We start from the raw sequence: 22,002 nt of genomic DNA, 5'->3' as shown, positions 1-22,002 counted from the left end.
CTGGGACGGGAGGTGGGGAGTGTGGGTGGGAGGTCGGGAGTGGGGTAGGGTCCGAAAGTGGTGAGGATGCGGAGTCGCTGGTGGAATGAACTAGAGACAGGACCGACCAGGACCGACCAGGACCGACCAGAGAGGCAAGCGAAGTAGGGGCGGAGCCTGGGTGGGCAGGGTGGGGGCGGAGCCTGGGTGGGCAGGGTGGGGGCGGAGCCTGGGTGGGCAGGGTGGGGGCGGAGCCTGGGTGGGCAGGGTGGGGGCGGAGCCTGGGTGGGCAGGGTGGGGGCGGAGCCTGGGTGGGCAGGGTGGGGGCGGAGCCTGGGTGGGCAGGGTGGGGGCGGAGCCTGGGTGGGCAGGGTGGGGGCGGAGCCTGGGTGGGCAGGGTGGGGGCGGAGCCTGGGTGGGCAGGGTGGGGGCGGAGCCTGGGTGGGCAGGGTGGGGGCGGAGCCTGGGTGGGCAGGGTGGGGGCGGAGCCTGGGTGGGCAGGGTGGGGGCGGAGCCTGGGTGGGCAGGGTGGGGGCGGAGCCTGGGTGGGCAGGGTGGGGGCGGAGCCTGGGCGTGTCTGGGCGTGTCGGGGGCGGTCTGGTCCAGAGCGCGCGAAGTCTGGCGGCTCCTGGGAGCTGGGGGTCACCCGCAACCACTCTAGGGGTCTGGGTGTACGGGAATTGGTCTTCCGACGGGAGGAGGGCTGGACCGGGCGCGGACATCGCAGAAGCAGCACGGCCGGTGACTCGACTGCTAGTGACGCCCTGGTGTTCCGGGAGGCGGCGGGAGACGCAGGAGCAGAAGTAAGGCGAGGGCGGGCGGCTGTGGCGCTGATACTGGCGGCTCGGGAAGCATCCGGCCTCCAGGTGCTTCTGGGAGGAGGGAACCTGAACCTGGAGTTTGTGCGGGGGATCTGGCTAGCTGGCTGTTCGCCCAGGGGCGCCAGTGCAGGGGCGTGTCCTCCTCCCTGAATGGATGGCTCCTTTCTGGAGCCCTGGGGCTTTGGGGGCCAGTTTGCCTGCTCTTGCATCTCAAGGTGGTGCCCCAGTGTCGATAAAAGGACGTGGCCAAGGAGAGAGTTCTGTGGATGGTCTCTCAACTTCCTGCTCCCCGGTCAGTCAAACTGCGGTCCTGGGGTAGGCGTGGCCTGACTTGCTTTACTACCTCACACGAGGGGTCCCTGCCCTGCTCCTAGTTCAGTCAACCTGTCATCACGGAAGTTGAAGAGAACTCTCATCACCTCCATCCCTACAACTGTGGGGTCTTACTCCACCGCTCCTAGATAATCCAGGTTTTTGGGCCCCCTTCTCCACAACTCTGGGGTCCCAAGAGCCGATGTTGGCCTACGGAGGAAGGCAAGATTACAGCGCTAGTTTCTTGCCAGGAATATGGGACCACCCGGAGGCACCTGAGATTGAGATAAAAGCAGTTTGGGGGGTTCGGGTAGAGAGACTGGGGGTGAGGGGGCTTCACCTTCAAGACTCTAATAAGGCCTGTGTATCCTGAAGAATTATTTGTTGGTGTTTCCCATAAGGAAAATTGCATTTCAAACCAAGTGGAGTTCAGAATCTGTAGTGCTCATAAACTATTGCTGATCTGACTCAGTTTCCAGGACTCTTATTTTAATTCTGTGTTTTACTTCCTCCTTTCCACTTTGGGGACAAAGGACACGGTTCACCATCTGTATACAGATTTTATTCATCACCATCTTTTCTGTTCAGGAGTCTTTATGTAAGAAGTACAAAAACCTCCTTTTTCTTAGATCAGGAATCAGAAAACTACAGCCAGGGGCCAAATCCAGTCCATCATCTGTTTTGTAAATCAAGTGTTAGAATACAGTGGCACATTTTCATTGATTCATCATCTCTGGCTGCTTTCCTGCTCCAACAACCAAGCTGTGTAGTTGTGACAGAGTCTTGAAATTTTCTTTTTCTTCTTCAGTCCTTAAAATATTTGAGCTGTATGATGTAAAGCACAAAGAAATGCTGGCGAATACTTGCCTAATGAATGGATTTGTGAGTGGCAAGTGAATGGTGGTATGTGAGATTGGCTGGAGCTTCCTTTTCTGGTGTAATTATTCAGTAGGGCTGCATCTTTGCGGACCCCACCGAATCTTGTCTTCTCTTGTCTTGTCTGTCTGCTTTAGAAGATCTTTTTTAAGGAGTAAGATCGTCGTCATTGTTGTTGTTGTTCAGTTGCTAAGTTCAGTCACCAAGTTGTGTCCAGCTATTTGCGACACGATATAGACCTCCAGGATCCTCTGTCCATGGGATTTCCCAGGCAAGAATGCCGGAATGGGTTGCCATTTCCTTCTCCAGGGGATCTTCCCAACCCAGGGATCAAATCCTTGTCCCAGGTGGATTCTTTACTGATGAGTCACCAGGGAATCCTTAGAAATTAGCAGAGGGGTTCTAGTTGGCAAGGTACTGGGGACCAACCAAGATACTTGCAATAGGTTGCCAGGTGGCCACCGTGGCCTTACTGATCGAGATATTGGGCCTGAGAAGTCCAAATGTGATTTTCCAACTCTACACCCTCAGAAAATTATGTCTGGATACAAAACTGTGTTATCTGTGGATATCTGGATCATAGGGCATATATTTTCTTACACTATTTCATCAAGTAGTAATGTTTTCAAACTCAGATAACAACTCAGATGGTGTTTATTACTTCTGTGAGAATGAATTTTGCATTCCTTTTAGAAGAAATAAGAAAGATTGCATGAGAAAAAGTAAATATATAACCAGAGTTACATAATTAGGAGACGGGCTCACATTTTTTTAAACTGTATATATTTAAAATTTTTATTTACTTATCTATTTTTGATCGCCCTGGGTCTTTGTTGCTGCAAGAGGGCTTTCTCTAGTTGCGGCGAGTGGCGGCTACTCTCTAGTCCTGGTGCATGGGCTTTTTATTGCCGTGGCCTCTCTTGTTGCAGAGCACAAGCCCTAGCGTGTGCAGGCTTCAGAAGTTGTGCTGTGTGGGCTCAGTAGTTGTGGCTCCCAGGCTCCAGAGTGCGGGCCCAGTAGTTGGGGAGCACTGGCTTAGTTGTGCAGTGGTATGTGAGATCTTCCTAGACCAGGAATCAAAACTGGTCTTCTGCACTGGCAGGTGGATTCTTAACCACTGGACCACCCGGCAAGTCCAGGTTTTCGCATTTTATGCCTCTTCCCCTCAACACTCTTCCTCCCCTTTTCCTCATTGGCCTTGCTTGTGCTGCTAGAAACACAGACATGTTTGCTTTGGGATGCCAATGTGTGCCTATCTAATATTCCCATAATATCTATTGCATAATATTAATAAATATTGCTTATTTTATCCTTTCTGTTGAATTATGCTATCAGATGAGATGTTAAATGTAGACTCATGGGATGTGTCTGACAAAGTGAGTATATGAATATATTCCTAACAAAACATCCTGCAGAAGCTGTAATCTCTGAATTGTGACAACCTTAGGTAGAATCGTTTTAATAGAATATAACTTACAAACTGCCTGCAATACTGTGATAAGAATTTTAAAAGCTTTTCAGTGCAAAAACCCAGTGCTTTGGGTTAGAAAAGCAGAAAAAGTCTTGATTTTAAATAGTATTGTAATGAATGCTCATTGTGAGGCCGTGTGAGTAAATGAATTTGAAAATCACGTGATTATAAAGGAGGACAGAAGAGATTAGTAAAAGGAGCACATTTGAAAGTGTTCTAACAGCTAATGTCAAGCCAAAGGAAATGAGAGTCACACTAACAGGCTCCTTGTTTGGGGACTAGATACATTCAGAGAGCTTGGCAGTGGGGTTGTTCTTTATAGAAATATTGTTGTCCCTGTTTCCTTGGATATACCTGAATATTTCTAAAAGTGAAAAACCAGGTCAACGTATATGTGCTTCTTTAGCTGACCCAAAGATGCACAGATCTGTAGTCCGAAGAGCTGCTATAGCTAATATGAAGACCAGGGAGCATGATCATAGATGCTTATTTATGTCAAATTGTTGGAGTTACTTGTTATTTAGCCACAGCTAACTGATACACCCACATTGATCTCTACCTTCTCTTCAATACTTTATCCTTTACTCCACATACAACATGTTTTAGAAACAATTTATGCATTACCTCACATTATTCTCTAGCTTTATTAATATATTATTTAAGACTGCAAATGAGAGAAACTCAATTGAAACTGGCTTAATGCACGGGGCAATTTGTTAGCTCACATAATAAATTCACATGGATCAAAGCGTTGAGATAATATTATTAGGATCTTCTTTTGTTCGGCGTTCTGAGGGTTTTCTTGTATTTCCTTGTAGGGGGAAGGTGAGACCCTAGAAGCTCTAAGTTTTCATTCAACCAGGTTAGTACATACTCAGAATAAATCAAAACTTTTCTTTTTCAGTAACTACAGATAGGGCACACAAAGGGCAAGCATGCCTTGAATATTGGAGTGAAATTCTTTTCAGCCCTCAAATAGCCTATTTTGTGATATTGGTGCATCTTTAAGTTGATTTGAAGGTTCTGATAGCTTACACATCGAGTGAACAGTGCTGGTAATCATGGTCTCTGAAGGAGAAAATTTAACTCTAAGACCAAAGATGGATCTGTTACTCAGATCGTGTAGCAAAGTTTTCTTAAAGTATAAAGGGACAGAGAAAGCTTCTGACATAGACATCAGAAAGGGGCAGAAAGATTACCCATCCTCACTAGATTAAGCAGGTCATTGTATACTTCTGAACTGGCTGCTGAGAAAAGGTTAAAACAATACCTCAAGGTTGTAAGAGTTTCACCTAACCCTTTCCCAAGGCATACTTCCTGAGGTAACGTCAGCACAAGATTAGCCAGGGAGAATGGGTTCCAGGCAATGTCTCTACAATGTCTCTGGGCAAGATATACTGTTGTTGTGTAATCAGGGGTACAACTCTTGAGAAATGGGTTCCCAGACAAGATTTGTTACACTTTTAATCAGTAACATATAGCCCAAGAAAAGAATTTCCATGAGCAAGACACTGGCTGTGTAATTACCAGCTCTGGACCTAAAGAAAAGCCAGTTCTCCGGTAATTGTTGTACAAGGCTTAAGGAAAGCATGAGCTAGAATGTTCACCTCCTCCTTAAAGTGCTCTAGACTCCCTGCCTAAGTTAACTCTCTCGGCTCAGTTCAGTTCAGTTCAGTCGCTCAGTGGTGTCCAACTCTTTGCGGCCCCGTGAATTGCAGTACGCCAGGCCTCCCTGTCCATCACCAACTCCCGGAGTTCACTCAGACTCACGTCCATCGAGTCGGCGATACCATCCAGCCATCTCATCCTTTGTCGTCCCCTTCTCCTCCTGTCCCCAATCCCTCCCAGCATCAGAGTCTTTTCCAATGAGTCAACTCTTCTCATGAGGTAGCCAAAGTACTGGAGTTTCAGCTTTAGCATCATTCCTTCCAAAGAACACCCAGGACTGATCTTCTTTAGAATAGATTGGTTGGATCTCCTTGCAGTCCAAGGGACTCTCAAGAGTCTTCTCCAACACCACAGTTCAAAACCATCAATTCTTCAGTGCTCAGCTTTCTTCACAGTCCAACTCTCACATCCCTACATGACCATTGGAAAAACCATAGCCTTGACTAGATGGACTTTTGTTGACAAAGTAATGTCTCTGCTTTCCAATATGCTGTCTAGGTTGGTCATAACTTTACTTCCAAGGAGTAAGCATCTTAATTTCATGGCTGCAGTCACCATCTGCAGTGATTTTGGAGCCCAGAAACATAAAGTATGACACTGTTTCCACTGTTTCCCCATCCATTTCCCATGAAATGATGGGACCAGATACCATGATCTTAGTTTTCTGAATGTTGAGCTTTAAGCCAACTTTTTCACTCTCCTCTTTCACTTTCATCAAGAGGCTTTTTAGTTCCTGTTCACTTTCTGCCATAAGGGTGTTGTCATCTGCATAACTCTCTCAGTTCTTTATAATTCCGTTATGTAGCAAGCTCCACAGTGTGGCCCATTTTTTCTCACAGGCCTGGAATGTCCTCAGTCACTGTCTGCTGAATGAATATCCTTGTGTGTTTCATAATCAAAGACACCGTGAGTCTGTGCCAGCAGTCAGCTTGCTGTGTGACCTGCGGTTGATCAGGCAGGGTTGCTGAGGCACTAACAAAGCTTTTGTATGAGGCAGTCCATTGCCCTGAGCTGGGTCCTTGATATCAGATGATCAGATTTCGTTGCAGGCAACACTGCAGAAGTATAAGCTCAGTGAAACCCGATTAGCAGTAGCTCTCAAGGATGCAGAGTGTAATTGCTTATTTTCCTAAATAACAGAAACACACTGTGACTTAATTACAATAGTTTCCTTGTGTAATAGAATTGGGATGATTTCCAAGTAAGTATATCTTATATTAATGAGATTTGTTCAATCTTATTGGCGTTACTGTGAAATGCCTTCATGCTGCAGATTATTTTCTAAATTGCTCATGTCATCGGTGGAAGAAAAACATCTGATTTCCTTCTGGAGGTGAAATGTGTGTGTTTCAGAAAAGTTTCCATGCTCAACTTTCCTGGGTGACAAGACATGATTGTGCAAACAAAAGAAAGCAAAAAAAAAAAAAAAAATCATGTGTCTCCAAAGCATCAGTGTTCGTTTTAATATCCACCATGAAACATCCATGTATTAGGAATTTTTTCACCAGGAGTCTGGAAAGCTGAATCCACCAATAGTCAAGGGTCTTAACATTTGAGACTGAACTCTGCCTCTGGGTATCAATAGTGTTACCAAATACTACCAAAACATTGGAGTTTGGAACAGAGAAATATTATTGTATTGCCATGCAAAGAGACACGTGGTAGTTCTATGCCCCCCAAACCCCAAATTCCCTGAAAGGTTTTAGCAGAGCATTTTAAAGGCAGGATAAAGGAGGGGCGTGGTTGGTTGCTGCAAACTGCTTGGTGTAGGGATCTTTTGTTCTTGCAGTTGTCTATGTAGGTCAGGTGATGATGCTCCTGTAAACCTCCAACAGTAATATTATTCTCCATTCTGCAACTTTTTATCTCTGTATGAAAGGAAAAGTGCTATACCTTTAAGGTCAGAGCCTTGAGGATCCGATGTATTTCAGGCTCTAGGCAACATTCTTAACTTATAACAAAAGCAATAAAATACAAAGGTGAAAGTAAAAGAAATAGATCTACTATGGAGTCAAATTTGTTCTTCCCTATTATAACATGGAGTTTCCCAAGGGTGCAGTGGTAAAAAATCTGCCTGCAATGCAGGAGATGCAGGTTTGATCCCTGGGTTGGGAAGATCCCCTGGAGAAGGGAATGGCAAAGCACTCTACTATTCTTGCCTGAAAAATCCCGTGGACAGGGCCGCCTCGGGGGCTATAGTCCATGGGGTCATAAAGAGTCAGACATGACTTAACAACTAAACAAACAACTAAACAACAACAATTACAACACGACCTTAGACAGATATTTAACATTCCTTTTCTCCAACTTGTTCACTTATAAAGTAAGTGAGACATTCCGTTACTGGGTAACTCCTAGAACAAGTGGTTTTCTAGGCATTAGGAAAAGAGCAGCCCATGTGGGTAGACTAGATTCTTAATTTCTTGGAGCTTACATTCTAGCAGCAAAGACAAAAAACACATAGCTGAATGAATAAATGAATAATTAAGCAAAGGTTAATTTGATGCAAATACAATCAGAAGATATAATTGAGGTGGGGGTTGTGACTTTGGGAGGAGGATCAAGAAAGTTCCTTTGAGAGTGGTAACATTTGAGTGGCAATTTGAATTATAAATCACTGTTGTTTAGTCGCTCAAGTTGTGTCTGACTCTTTTGCGACCCCATGGACCCCCCTTCTCTGTCTATGGGATTTCCCAGGCAAGAATACTGGAGTGGGTTGCCATTTCCTTCTCCAGGGGATCTTTCCAACCCAGGGATCGAATCCAAGTCTCCTGCATTGCACATGGATTATTTACCATTGAGCCACCAGCGAAGTGAGGAATGGAAAATTTGGAGTGGGAACATTCCAGGCAGACAGAATGGCCCAGGGAGCCTTGAGATGGAAACTTATTGATGTCTTAAAATATCTTCAATTATATATTTCAGTCATTTCTCCTCTTGCAGAAATTTCAAAACTGTGTTCCATCTTTGGCATCATGTTTTCTCCATTGTCATGGGTTGGATTTAATTGTCCTTACCTAGAATAAGCTTTCATTCAGACAATTTCCTAATGAATTGAATGTGTCTAATTAATTAAATTGCTTATGACTCCTTCCTAGATTTTTGCAATTTGTTTTCACCATTCCCAATCTAGCACAAACCTCCTTCCTGGCCAGTTTTCTAATGTGATTAGCCAGCAGACACTAAAGCATAGAGGTAAAGAATCTGCCTACAATGCAGGAGACACGGGAGACAGGTGTTCCATCCCTGGTTGGAAATATCCCCTGGAGGAGGAAATACTCCAATATTTGTGCCCCCAAAATTCCATGGACAGAGGAGCCTGGTAGGCTACAATTCAAATGGTCGCAAAGAGTAGAATAGGACTGAGCGACTAAGCAAGCAGTCTCTATAGCATAGAGGAAGAAGAAAACGCTGCTGCTCAAACCTTGCACATCCGTGTATCCTGATTCCTTCCCAGTTACCAGCAATTGCCCAGGAAGTATGTCAAATTTAAAATGGTCATTCATCTAGTATTTATAGCAAGGGGTTGTGATAGGCTGGGACCTGGGACCTTTTGCTTGTAGCTGGACACTCCTTTCCTCCAGCAACAAAATACAAAGAAACAGTATGAGACTAAAAATAACTGTGTGGATGTGCAGTTGGGGGAAATTCTGAATGAAATATACAAAGAGACCAAAAAAAAATCCCCCCAAACCCCAAAGACCATAAACACAACTGCCATTTTGAAGAGCCTGGAGCAAAAGCAAGATTTGTACAGAGCATGCCCCCTGCGCTCAACACCACCTAAGGGGAGGGCAAACCACCTAAGCCATCCCTCTGGCCAGACCCATGGACACACCCCTGTGCTCTTCTGTGCTTAGTTGCTCGTCGTGTCTGACTCTTTGCGACCCCATGGACTGCAGCCTGCCAGGCTCCTCTGTCCATGGGGATTTTCCAGACAAGAATACTGGAATGGGTTGCCATGCTCTCCTCTGGACATACCCCTACCCTCACCCAGTGTAAGGAACAAGCTAGTCCACCCTCAGGAAGTGAGCAAGCAAGGGAACCTGTTACTTGTTCTGGCTCCCCGCTGTATAGCAGGGACCCCCAGTAAAGCCTTGGCTGAATTTCTTGTCTGGCCTCTAGTCAATTCCTATTGATTGGGGAAGGCCAAGAACCCTGGTCAGTAACAGTATGATGGCGTAATGTCCCAGCACTTCTAGGCAGTATTGATAAAATCGACATTGATAAAGATGCTTAGAGTAAGGCAGCTAATACATATTCCACATGTTGATCAGATAAGTCATTGCCTCTATGAAGGAATGCATGATTCTATGATGGGTCCACCTGCTATCTAGAAATACATCAATCAGTGATGATGGCCAGTTCAACTCAGCCCACTCCAGAACAATCAACAAGAAAGTCAGAGTAAGGTTGCCAGCAGTTCATATCCTAGAGCCCAGTAAATGTGCTACTCCTTTTAATTCATGATTCAAAAATAAACTGCTTTGGCAACACGACAACCAGTTACTAATGGGGGTGACCTTGTGTAAAAGACAATGTAACTTTTGCATTTGCCTTAAAACAGGAGGTAATAACAGAATCTGCTTTGCAGGATTATAAGTTTGTTGATACATGCCACATGGTGAATATAACACCAACAAAGGACCCCTACAGTTATTATCAATTCTCATCGTACTCATCCTTGGTTGTCACCTTTGCAGTTAAAGCTCTCCTTGAATACCCAATTGAAAATAACAACTCTTAGTCATAAAAAACAATGGAATCATGTCATTTGCAGCAACATGGATGGACCTTGAGATTATCATACTAAGTGAAGTAAGTCAGAGAAAGACAAATACTGTATAATATCACTTATATGTGGAATCTAAAATACAACACAAATGACCTTGTCTACGAAACAGAAACAAACTCACAGACAGAGAACAGACTTATGGTTGCTGAGGTTGTGGGAGGGTTGAGGGAGGGGAGGACTGGGATTTTAGGGTTAGCAGATGCAAACAGTTATACAGAGAATGGATTAACAGTAAGATCCTACTGTATCGTACAGTGAACTATACTCAATATCTTGTGATAAACCATAATGGAAAAGAATATGAAGAAGAATGTATAACCTGATAGCTTTGCTGTATAGCAGAAATTAACACAACACTGTAAATCAATTACACTTCAATAAAATAAATTTAAGAAAAAACAACTTGTTTTCACTCTCTATTCTCTTATCCTGCTTTATTTTGCTTCTTTTTTGTTTGGCATTAATTACCATCGACCTGCTGTATATTTATTTGATTGTTTATCTGTTTCACTGTAAAAAAACAAACAAAAAAACTTCCTGATCACTGAAGTCATCCTCCCTGAAGGATCATCCATGTCTAGGTAAGTGTGTTGCGTATAGTTGGTGCTCAGTACATACTTGTGGATTAAACAAATCAAAAGTATCACAATCAACCAGGCCTCGTGGCCGAGGTTGAGCTGTAGGGACTGGCCAGTGGCTGAGTCAGGTGGATAATGCAAAGGCAATTTTTATCTCTTCTTGCTCTATTCACAGTTGGAGAATGAGCTGGAAAACAGTTGGATCACTGTTTTAGGCTGTCATCTCAGGTGGCACAGTGGTAAACAATCTGTCTGCCAACAAAGGGGATGCAGGAGATGTGGGTTCAGTCCCTGGATTAGGAGAATCCCCTGGAAGAGGAAATGGCAACCCACTCCAGTATCTTTTCCATGGACAGAGGAGTTTTGTGGGCTACTGTCCATGGGGTCACAAAGAGTCTGACATGACTGAGCACACACACACTCATGGACAAAGACCTGCTTGAGCTTTGGAAAAATAAAGTCCTTCTGATATGCTAAGCATTATAGGTAGACTATATTACATTATTACATGCCATAATGTGACATCAGGGAGTTTTACTGTCATCTTGATCTCTGCTGAGCTGAGATTAAACAACAGCCTAGTAGACACTGGCAGAAGGCATCTAGGTTTCATGGGATTATGAACCTCCTCTCTTTCATGAGAAGAAGGGCATTAAGAAACACCTTGAATAGTTTTTCCTACCCAAAGGCTGATAAATCATGATTGAAAGTGGAAAAGGAGGAATAGGCAGTGGTGACTTAAAGCATCATTTCATGGCTTTGGAAGATATGACCTGTGAATCACTAATCTGGATCCTACTTTGGCTATCTGATGTGAACAGCCAGCTCTGGAAAAGACCCTGATGCTGGGAAAGATTGAGGGCAAAAGGAGAAGCAGGCAGCAGAGGATAAGATGGTTAGATAGCATCACTGACTCAATGGACATGAGTTTGAGTGAACTCTGGGAGACAGTGAAGAACAGGGAAGCCTGGTGTGCTGCAGTCCATGGGGTTGCAAAGAGTTGGACACAACAACTGAACAACAGTCCTTGGAATCAGTTGAAATACCAGGCACTTTAAAAATAAAAAGATGCTGAATTTAAACAGAATTTTCTGAGTGTTATCTGTGGATTCTAATTTGGAACCCTTTTGTTTTTCTTATTTTGATCCAGGAAATATACACTGTCCTCTTAAGTTTATTTTCTTATAAATGAACTCATTAAAATGCAGCAAAAATTAAACAAGCTTAATTAACTTAAGCAAATGTAATATTTTCATGGATTAACTGAAGGGAATAGGACCTAACACATTTATTTGTTATGTGAATCAAACGTATTAAATGACTAGCCTAATGATCCCTCTACAAACTAATACTTTTGTTTTAATGGAAAAGAGAGTTAATCATAAAACAACTCCCTCTAGCAACATAGAATGAATAAGTCATAGCAGACTGTCTTTCTAGATAATTAAAATTCAGATTTAGTCTTTTCTTTCAGAAATGTCTTATTTGATCATTTTATTTATTTAATTTTTAAATATTCATTTATTTATTTGGTTTTGGGCTCCAAAATCACTGCAAATGGTGATTGCAGCCATGAAATTAAAAGACATTTACTCTTTGGAAGAGAAGTTATGACCAACCTAGATAGAATATTGAAAAGCAGAGACAGTACTTTGCCACCAAAGTCCATCTAGTCAAGGTTATGGTTTTTCCAGTGGTCATGTATGGATGTGAGAATTGGACTGTGAAGAAAGCTGAGCGCCAGAGAATTGATGGTTTTGAACTGTGGTGTTGGAGAAGACTCTTGAGAGTCCCTTGGACTGCAAGGAGATCCAACCAGTCCGTTCTGAAGGAGATCAGCCCTGGGATTTCTTTGGAGGGAATGATGCTGAAGCTGAAACTCCAGTACTTCAGCCACCTCATGTGAAGAGTTGACTCATTGGAAAAGACTCTGATGCTGGGAGGGATTGGGGGCAGGAGGAGAAGGGGACGACAGAGGATGAGATGGCTGGATGGCATCACTGACTCGATGGACATGAGTTTAAATAAACTCCAGGAATTGGTGATGGACAGGGAGGCCTGGGATGCTGCGATTTATGGGGTCGCAAAGAGTTGGACACGACTGAGCGACTGCACTGAACTGGACTGAACTGAACTGAGGTCTTAGTTGCGGCACATGGTATCTTGGATCTTCATTGCAGCGTGTGGATCTTACGTCGCATAATGTGGTATCTTCACTCTTTCTTGTAGCATGCAGGTTCATTTTAGTTGCTGCACATGGGATCTTGGTTCCCTGACCAGGGATCGAACCTGGGCCCCCTGCACTGGGTGTGTGGAGTCTTAGCCACTGGATCACCAGGGAACTCCCAGATATGGAGACTGAGGATAAGGATGCAGTCCATCACAGTGTTGTAAGCAAAAGGATAGAGGCATATAAGGAAGCTTAGAGATGTCTTCCATACCTATCTAATATGTACAGAGGAAAGGTTCATTAAATAAGTATATAGAATACCCAGCACAGTATTTGATCCATAGCTTGCAATTCATAAATGTGAATTCTTTGTTTATAAATATAGTTGACTTACAATGTTAGTTTCAGATGTACAGCAAAGTGATTCTGCCATACACATGTATATAGCTATTGTTTTCCAGATTATTTTCCATTATATGTTATTACAAGCTATTGAGTATAGCTCCATATGCTATACGTCAGGTCTTTTTTAAAAAATCTATTTTATATGTAGTAGTGTGTATCTGTTAATCTCAAACTCCCAATCTATCCCTCTCCCCCCTTTCCCCTTTGTTAACTGTAAGTTTGTTTTCTATGTCTGTTAAACATTAGTTCTTTTAATTAGTTCCAACTGCCAGAAGTCCATAGTTTTTAAATAGATGTTGGACCAAGAAGAAAGACTGAAGAAATAATCTTAATTCTCCCAGGACCTTCCTTTGTGATGATGAAAAGAAAAGAAATTGATTTTTTTTTCCTTTTGGTGCCAAGCAGATTGTTGGAGTTAAAGGTCTACAAAGCATTGTAATGTCATTTGCATTTATTAATTTAATAGTTAATCATTAATTAAACTTTATCCAATACTGCTTTCATAAAACTTGAGTATAAAATTGCTGCAAATGGATGGAACTATGGTTTTTAGACTGATAATGTAAAAATGTCATTTATCTGCCTGTCTTATATGTCAACAGCAATCCATTTGGGTTAAGATTTGGAGAGAGTGGTAATAAAAATGGAGTTTTAAAATATGATAATATGAGCCTATTTAGCTTTCTAACAACAAGTAAAAGGAAATAAAAGGAATAATGTTGGAAAATAGTTATAAAAATTGAGAGCTTAATGGACAGGTCCGGATGCCAGTTGAAACCTACTTCTTAGCATCTCCTGCTGTTTAAAGCTTGATTTTTCTCACAAATATCCCCAAGTTGATTAGAAAATATCTGAGAATTCAATCTAATTACATGCACTGTTTTAGGACTTGGAAAGGATTCATCTGGAACGTAATAAAGTTTAATCTTCCTCTTCACCCAAATTAATACTTGTTGATGGAGGGGAACTTACCATATGTGGAGAGATGAGTATATTTCAGAAGAGGCTTCTGCTTACAATGAGACTCAAGAAGCCACTATTCTAATTCAGATTTACTATCTTCTTCACCAGAACTGATCTTTCTTCATCCACACACAAATGATAATTTATGTCCTAATGGTCTGAATTGCTGACTGCCCAATGAGCTTAGAATTCAACCTGAGTTGCTATCCTTCTTTATAGAATGATATATATTTTACTATGATTTAGAAGTGGCTGAGTGTATTATAAAATGTTTTAAATGTGAAAAAGCATCTCCTCTTAATTTAAACATCTTGTCAGGAGAAAACTGAGCCAACAAGGTAGTAAAATAATGTAATTATTCTGATTTATGGTACATATTCTTTCCTATTTAATCTGTTCTCTTGCCTTCTGAGAAGAATTCTGGAAAAGTATTTAGCTAAAATAAGTAACTCTTAACTCCACTTGATTTATCTTTCTATGTAAAATCCATATATATTTTTTCTACTAGGATCTGAATTTATTTTTTCCTTTTTGGGGCAAGATTTATTGGGGGGCGTGTCTTAAATTTCCTTAGTTTGAGTTAATATTGATCAGCTAATAAGCACTGAGTGGAAATTCAAACATAATCACATGGGCATTCTGGACTTTTGATTCCTTTTAAAGTGAATATAGCAGTAATTTGCTCTCATTGATTGATGGGGACTGAAAAGTTTGGATAAATAACTCTTTACTCCAGTGTAGATGGGGGCTGGATCCTTGAAAATTTGAAAATACTCCACAATGGCCCAAAAGTGGAGGGATGATTTTGTTTCTGAGCTCACCTTGGATGAAGTAACACAGTACTTTAAGCAGATCACATTGAAGGGGTAGAAATGAAAAGAGAAACATCTTTTTCTGCGAAATAGGGTCAGCCTAAAAAGAGAACGCCAAAGACAGCTGTCAAGATGGAAATCAATCCAAGTTTTTTTTTTTTTTTTTTTTTTTTTTAAATAGAGTGGCAGAAAGTTACAGGAAAAGGAGGCCAGTAACCAAGGAGGAGCAATCATCTTTCTGACTGAAAGTGGTCCGTTGTCGAGAGAATCTTGGGATCCATAGTTAATGAAGTCACCCTCCCCACTGCCCCCCCGCCACAGGACCAGTGCACTGAATGGTTATCTTCAGCACATTTGTCAGAACTGTGATCTGCCAATTAAGACCAGCGATGACAGCTCAGTCTTTTATCTGTCTCCAGACATCCCCTCCAAAGGCTTCTGTTTAAATGTGTGTTAGCTTGCTCCCTGCAGCATCCTCCAAATATCACTTTCTAGCTCTTAGGCAGCTAATTAGACAGATCTGATGTCTGGCTGCACGTGTGTGAGTTCTTCCCCGACCTGCCTCCCACGTTGTGACATGGGCCAGGGCTTGCAACGAAAGGAGAGAGATTGGCACCTGCTTGTTTGTCTTCAGACTTGGATGAGTCTCCTTGTGTGTGTTGTGTGTGCTGTTTGTATTGGTTTGTGTACTCCAGGATATCTTGGCCGACTTTCCGAGTCAGTGGAGTAGTGCTTCCTCATATGTTTAAAACTGTTGAATAATACTCCAGATTGGATATTTAGCCACATTTCTGATTTGAGGATGAAAAACAGGTTTTTGTTTCATAGGCTAATTGGTTGCACTCAGGAGCATTGTGGTGAGAAGAATTCTGAAGACAAATCTGGCCCCTGATGGAAAGAGTACCATCCTGTGCTGGGGTTGATTAGCAGTGTCTGCCTTGAGTGCAGGTGTGGAGTGGATACTGGGTGCTGTGATTGATTAGCAGTGTCTGCACTGAGTGGAGGAGTGGAGTGGATACCAGATATGTCATACCCTGGCTTTCTTGATAGGGATGGACACCTTCACCTTCCAAATTCCCACTGAGCCTGCAGGTACAGATCTTCATAATGATCATGAACAATAAAGTGTCACATTCAGTAATGTGGTTAATTTCTATTTATTAGGACAACAAATAGGTTCTTATCTTTGAAAATTGCCTTTGATGAACTCTCAATACACAAGATCTTGCAGGTCTGTTTCCCAACATTCCTTTGGCCATTTTTGTTTGAGACTGTCACCCCATGAGAGTCTGCTGATCTATGGCTGTTGGTTTCCAGTATAAACTTGGGGAACTTTGATCCTTTATGCTTTTGCATAAATTAAAATGAGCAGCACACTTTGGTTTACACTGTCTGGATACTGCGGACTAATCAGCCCCACTTCTAAGATGCTCAAAACAAGACAACCACATCCAGGTGTTACCTCAGCACAGGACTACCGGCAAGCATCTTCAGTAAACTTGCTACTGTGATGGCCACATAACAGGACTTATATGCTATGTCATTTCCTAGCACACACTCAAAAGTATAGAAATACAAAATAATTCATCCCAGAGAGCAGATGGAAGACAGCAAAATGCAAAAGAAGGGGAAAACCAACTCTAAAATGTTCAATTCAGAGGGTTTTGGGAACCCCTTTGAGGATGTGTGGCTTCTTAAGGTGGATTGGAAAAATAGACCCAGCTAAGCAAATCCAGAGAGAAACTGCTGTTTGTCAGCCAGTAATAGAATCCTGGCTGTTTCTGTGGCAAGAATGGGGCATGACAAATTTTTGAAGGTTCTGCCAACACCTCTAATATTTTTGACCCTTTATCGTATTTTATCACCAGATATTAAATATTGTCCCCTGTGCTCTACAGTATGATCTTGTTGTTTCTCCATTCTGTAGATAATAGTTTGTATCTGCTGACCCCAAACTCCTAATCCTTTCCTCCTTTCCCACCCTCCCCCTCCCCCTGTCCCTGCGCTGGCAGCCACAAATCTGTTCTCTATGTCTGTGAGTCCATTTGGGGAATTAATTTTTATTCAAATTTATTAGGAGATCAAGAATCCAGATAACACTGTTGAACTTTTGCTCCTTTGAAAGATGAAGTGGGTCATTTATGGTGAAGCCTCAACAGTCACTCAGTGTAACTTCTATTGAGGCTGCAGTTCTGGTCTAAGGGAGGGACTGTGGGCCTCACCTTGGGATAGTGAGACTGTTAGTGTCACGTTAAGGTAACGTGAATGAGACATAGGCTCTAGACTGCCTGTGTGCCCAGTCATTTCCGATGTGTGACTCTGCGACCCCGTGGACTGTAGTGTGCCAGGCTCCTCGGTCCCTGGGGTTTCCCAGGCAAGACTACTGGAGTGGGTTGCCATGCCCTTCTCCCGGGGATCTTCCTGACCCAGGGGTCGTACCTGCATCTCTTATGTCTCCTATGTTGCAGGCAGATTCTTTATCGCTGAGCCACCAGGGAATCGCAGTAGTGATTGCTAAGAGGGAGGGGAGGTGAGGAAGGGATGTATTGGGATTTGAGGGTTAGCAGATGAAAACTTGGAGAAGGCAGTGGCACCCCACTCCAGTACTCTTGCCTGGAAAATCCCATGGACAGAGGAGCCTTGTAGGCTGCAGTCCATGAGGTCACTAGGAGTCAGACACGACTGAGCGACTTCACTTTCACTTTTCACTTTCATGCATTGGAGAAGGCAATGGCAACCCACTCCAGTGTTCTTGCCTGGAGAATCCCAGGGACGGTGGAGCCTGGTGGGCTGCCATCTATAGGGTCACACAGGGTCGGACATGACTGAAGCGACTTAGCAGCAGCAGGAACAGCAGATGCAAACTATCATATATAGTGTATAAACAACAAGGTCCTACTGTAGAGCACAGAGAACTATATTCAATATCCTGTGACAAATAATAATGGAAAAATACAAATATATATATATATATGTATAGCTAAGTCACTTTGCTATACAGCAGAAATTAGTGCAACATTGTAAATCAACTACACTTCAATAAAATTAAAAAAAAAAACCATAAAGCAGATAATGTGAATGTATCTTTGCAGACACGTTTGGTCAGTCAGTCTGCTGTAGGTTTTACCCCTCAGGTAAAGATCATGTGTAAAAACTCTGATACCCTTTAGGGAAGTGCCCTAGTCAAGATTAGATGAAGGAACCACTAGACTTTTTAAAAAATCCATTCTGAAAATCTCTGCTTTTTAAATTTTATTTATTTATTGGCCATGCTGTGCAGGCATATGGGATCTCAGTTTCCCAACCAGGAATCAAACCCATGACCCTGCATAGGGAGTCTAGTCAGTCTTCCCTGAACCACCAGGGAAGTCCCTGTAGGCTTTTATCTTCCTTTATAATTCAAATGACTTTTTAAAAAGTTTCTGTTTAACTTATTTATTTTTTTAAATGGGAGAATAATTACTTTACAATATTGTGATCGCTTTTCCCATACATCAACGTGAATCGGCCATAGGTGCGTGTCCCCTCCACCTTGAACCCCCTCCCATCTCCCTCCCCACCCCATCCCTCCAAGTTGTCACAGAGCACCAGCTTTGGGTGCCCTGCATCATGCATCAAACTCACACTGGTTATCTGTTTTACATATGGTAATGTGTATGTTTCAATGCCCTTCTCACAAATCAACCCACCCTCTCCTTCCCCCACTGAGCCCAAAAGTCTGTTCTTTTAACATCTGTGTCTCCTTTGCTGTTTTTAATTGAGAGCAGAGAAAAGGGACAGGAAAGCTTGGAAAAGACAAAGAAAAAGGCTGTGGAGGACCTCCGGGCGGACTTGACTGCCTTTCCGGATCTCTCTAGAATCATCTTGCTTCTGGAAAATATTTACCTTTGGCTGATGAGGCAGCGCATTCACGGATGGTGACTGCAAGGCCCGATCTCTCTCCAGGGGTGGGCAGCTTGCAGATGGAGCCACTTACTCAGTGCAATGAGCCGCCCAAGCCGTAGGAAACCTAATGGGACGGAACATGGTCTAATTTTCCAGGAGAGCCAGGCAGCCACCCTGTGATTTGACATCCAATCAGAGTTCCCATCTGGGGCTCCCTGGTGGGCCGTCCAAGATTCCCGATGAAGAGGCAGCTTTGTGAAACCAAGTAAAACCAAGCTTGCTTCGGCAGGGAGCTGCCTCTGGGTATGTAAGACTGCCCCTGTGATCTGCCTGTTAGATGTTCGTTTGCCTGACTCTGCTCCCCCTCTGACCTGCCAAGGAATGAAGGTGCTAGGAGCCCTGAAACAGATTCCCACAGATTTGTAAATATTTCCCCTGCAAGTCTTCCCTGGTGGCTCAGACAGTGAAGAATCTGCCTGCCAATGCCAAGAACTAGGTTCACTCCCTGGGTTGGGAAGATCCCTTGGAGAAGGGGATGTCTACCCTCTCCACTATTCTTTCCTGGAGAATCTCATGAACAAAAGAGCCTGGAAGACTGCAGTCTATAACATCACAAAGAGCTGGGCAGGACTGAAGGGGCTTTGCACACATACACAAACGCTGGGACTAAGCAACTGAAGCCTGGGAGCTGCAGCTCCCTGCACACAGGACTGTGCCCTCCAGTGGTCATGGGGATAATGACACCTCATGAGCATTGTGCTGGGTTGCTCATTTTACAGGTGCTGCCACTGAGGCAGAGTTTAAGGAACTTGCCAAGGTCAGACATGGGATGAGCAGAATCTGCATCAGCGACTACATTTCCATCATCACACCACATCAACACAGCCTACCCAGGCCAGCTTCACTCGCTCACCCACCTGCTTCATCTTGAAGGCAGAGTGTTTATTTCGGCCTCCAGCACTGGGCATTCAAAGGCAGAGAGTTCACAGACTATCTTATTTAGATGAAGACCTTGGAGGTCCTTAATCAATTTTATTTAAAAAATAATCTATTTATTTATGTCTTTGCTGGGTCTTTGTTGCTGCATGCAGGCTTTCTCTAGTTGAAGAGAGTGGGGGCTACTCTCTAGCTGCGGTGTGCCGGCTTCTCGTTGCCGTGGCTTTTCCTTGTAGAGCGTGGGCTCTAGCACACACAGGCTTCAGTAGTTGCAGCTTGCAGGTTCAGTAGTTGGGATGCAAGGGCTTAGTTGCTTAGTTGCCCTGTGGCATGTGGGATCTTAGGTCCTGGACCAGAGATCAAATCTGTATCCTCTGCAGGTGGATTCTTAACCACTGGACCACCAAAGGAAGTCCCTTAATTTTAACCTCTGATTTCCAGGTCCTTATCCTGCTTTTCCCAAGTTTCATAGAGAATGTACTAGTCCTCACTCACCCAGTCAAGAACTGAACAACCAGGTAACTTGCATCTCCAGAGGCCTGGCTCTTTCCTGGCTAACATTTGCCTTCCAGTGTGGAAAAGAAAGACCTCTAGGATGAGAGCTTTACTGTTTATAGTCTCATGGGCCATCACAATGTCATCATTTTGGACAGGACACGCACCCTGTCATCAGGGCGGCCCATTCATTTCAGATGACCCACAATTACGAGTCATTTGGCAGAAACCACTTGCATTTCTCACTTAACTCTCAATTCACTGCCTGTCTACTCAGCTTTCTCCCACAGGGAGTGGCTGGTCTGATCCCTCAGTCATTGCCACGTGATATCCACTTCAAAGGGCTGCATTTGTGAAGCTAATAACAAGCATCTAATATAGTGGAATGGGTGGTTGGCCAGTGGATGCGTGAACGAAAAAAAGATGCTGGACATCATTAGCCATTAAGAAAATGCATGTTAACACCATAGTGAGACCACTCCACAGCCTTCAGAATGGCTACAATTTAAGAAAAGATACCATTCCAAGTTGGTGAGGACGGGGAGGGATGGGAACTTTCTGCTGGGGTAAGGGTAGAACGATACAGCCATTTGTGTGTTTTTAAATGTTATTGAAGTCTAATTGAGTTACAGTGTTGTATTTAATTTCTGCTGTAAATAAATGATTCAGTTATGCATATATATATATATATTTCATATTCTTTTCCATTATGGTTTATCACAGGATATTGAATATAGTTCCCTGTGCTACACAGTAAGACCTTGTTTTTTATCCATCCTATATATATACACTGGCTTACATCTGCTAACACCAACCTGCCAGTTATTCCCTTCCCTACCCCCACCTTGGCAATGAGTCTGTTCTCTACATCTATGAGTCTGGGTTTGTTTCATAGATATGTTTATTTGTGTTATATTTTGGAATACACATATCAATTATGTATAGTATTTGTCTTTTTCTATACTTACTTACTATAATAATCTCTAGGTCCATCATGTGGCTGCAAATGGCATTATTTCCTTTTTTTTTTTTGGCTGAATAATATTCCACTGTATATACGTACCATATGCTCTTTATCCATTCATCTGTTGTTGGACATTTTGGTTATTTCTATGTCTTGGTTATTGTAAATAGTGCACCACTTTTTTTAAGTTAAATATACACCTACTCTATGATCTAGTCTTTCTATTTCTAGGTATTTACCTAAGAGAAATGAAATGGGCTATCCATACGAAAACTTAGTCATGAATATTGATAGCAGCCTGTTTGCACTTGCCAAAACCTGGAAAAAACACAAACGCCCATCAGCAGATGAATAGATAAACAAGCAGTGGTGTATTCATACAGGGAAATGCAACCAAACAATGAAAGAACATTTGCTGATACATACTGTAACATGGATGGATCTGAAAATAATTGTGCTGAATGAAACAGGTCATGCAGAGACTTCCCTGGCAGTCCAGTGGCTAAGAATCCGCCCTCCATTGCAGGGCACCTGAGTTCAATCTCTGGTCCGGGAGCTGAGATCCCACATGCTGCAGGGCAACTAAGCCTGCGGGACACAACTAGAGAAGCCCTTGAGCCACAATGAAGACCCAGCACAGTCAACATTTTTTTAAAGAAGTCATGCAGAAGATGATTCCGCTTTTATGAAATTATAGACGATGCAGATAAATCCATAGCTTCAGAACTCAGATCAGCAGTTGTGTACAAATGGGGGTGAGGGTCCCAGAGAGGGATGGGGTGGAGGGATGACAGAGTGGCACAAGTAAGTAAGCAAGCTTCTTTATCCATATCTCAATTTCAGTCCTAAACTCCCAGGCTTATATATAGGTC

At 43.1% G+C, this 22,002-nt stretch overlaps 1 long non-coding RNA gene across 6 annotated transcripts in view; it reads left to right on the top strand.

The window, feature by feature from the left end:
* The first annotated feature begins 530 nt into the window (after positions 1–530).
* LOC138422277 (uncharacterized) overlaps positions 531–22,002 on the top strand; it is a 74,324-nt gene continuing 52,852 nt past the window's right edge. For all 6 annotated transcript variants that reach the window (XR_011249831.1, XR_011249828.1, XR_011249829.1 and 3 more), the window contains exon 1: positions 531–782. This is a non-coding gene — a long non-coding RNA (uncharacterized lncRNA). The remainder of the gene's footprint in view (positions 783–22,002) is intronic.

The sequence above is a fragment of the Ovis canadensis genome, chromosome 17 (genome assembly GCF_042477335.2).
Source record: "Ovis canadensis isolate MfBH-ARS-UI-01 breed Bighorn chromosome 17, ARS-UI_OviCan_v2, whole genome shotgun sequence".
NCBI classification, from domain to species: Eukaryota; Metazoa; Chordata; class Mammalia; order Artiodactyla; family Bovidae; genus Ovis; species Ovis canadensis.
This window is presented reverse-complemented; position numbering and strand designations above follow the sequence as displayed.